This window comes from Tamandua tetradactyla, chromosome 11 (genome assembly GCF_023851605.1).
Source record: "Tamandua tetradactyla isolate mTamTet1 chromosome 11, mTamTet1.pri, whole genome shotgun sequence".
NCBI lineage: Eukaryota > Metazoa > Chordata > Mammalia > Pilosa > Myrmecophagidae > Tamandua > Tamandua tetradactyla.
The window spans coordinates 70136419-70137854 of record NC_135337.1 but is presented as its reverse complement, the minus strand read 5'-3'; the positions used below and the strand labels follow the sequence as shown (position 1 = coordinate 70137854).

At 33.3% G+C, this 1436-nt stretch overlaps 1 pseudogene; it reads right to left on the bottom strand.

Moving 5' to 3' along the window:
* Nucleotides 1-1115: 1115 nt before the first annotated feature.
* LOC143651063 (U6 spliceosomal RNA) lies at nt 1116-1216 on the bottom strand (annotated as a pseudogene).
* Nucleotides 1217-1436: the final 220 nt, after the last annotated feature.

Below are 1436 nucleotides of genomic sequence, written 5' to 3'. Positions count from 1 at the left end.
GGGCACCATGATTAGGTGCATAAATATTCATGATTGCTATTTCTTCTTGGTGGAGTGCACCTTTTATTAATATATAGTGTTCTTCTTTGTCTCTTATAACAACTTTTGATGTAAAGTCTATTTTGTCCAATACTAATACACCTACCACTTTTTTGATTACTATTTGTTTGTTATATCTTTCTCCATTCTTTCACTTTCAAACTATTTGTGATTTTGGGTCTAAGGTGAGTCTCTTGCAAACAACATATAGTTGAATCATGCTGCTTTATCCATTCTGCCAACCTGCATCTTTTGATTGGGGAGTTTAACCCATTAATATTCAGTGTTATTACTGTAAGGGCAGTACTTACTTCAGTCATTTTGTCCTTTGGTTTTTAAATGTCATATTTTTTTAATCTATCTTTTCCTTTATTGCAACCTGCTTTTCTGTATAGTTGATCTTTGTGATATATCTTTCTCATTTGTGTTTCTGTATATTTTTAAATACTTTTTTTGTGGTTACCCTGGGATTTGTATTATACAACTTATATTTATAACATACAAACTTGAAATAATACCAATTTAACTTCATTAACATACATGTTCTCTGCTCCCAAAGCCCTGTCTTTCCCTCTTTCTGTTGTTTTTGCCCCACTTTATCACTTAGATTTTGCATGTCCATTATCAGGAAATATGTCTGTTTCTTGCTCAATTGTATTCTGATTCTTATATAAATTGAAGAGTAGAGTTGTATTTTGAAGATACAGTACTATTGAATTTTGCATTTACCTTTTTAGTTACCTATGCTGATGTTCTTCATTTCTTCACACTACTTCAAGCCACTGTTTCCTGTCTTTTCCTTTCAACCTGCAAAACTCCCTTTAGAAATTCTTGTAGAGCAGGTCTCTTATCGACAAACTCTTTCAGTCTCTATTTACCTGTAAATATTTTAAACTCTTCCTCATTTTTGATGGACAATTTTGCTGGATAAAGAATAGGTGGTGGGCAGTTGTTCTGTTGCAGTACCTTAAATATATCAAACCACTGCCTTCTCACCCCATGGTTTCTGCTGAGATGTCGGCACTTAGTCTTATTGAGGATCTCTTGTATGTGATGAATCACTTTTCCATTGCTGCCTTCATATAGAATGTTTCATGAATTTATATGTCATCCTTGTGTAGGAGCCATGCTAATCTTTTCTGTATCATTCCAGTTTTAGAATGCTGCCAAAGGGAGCAGTTCAATAGCTTTTTGAATACTTAAACGAGTCTTGATGATTGAATCTGTTTCTCGCCATAGAACCTGTCATTTATTATCTTTATGATCTATGTCTATCATCTATCTACCTAATTTATATTGAAAGAAGACAGTAAAGCAAATGTGACAAAATGTTTACAATTGATGCTTCTAGCTGAAGGATACATGGGAGGTCATTATGCTATTCTTACAATCATAAG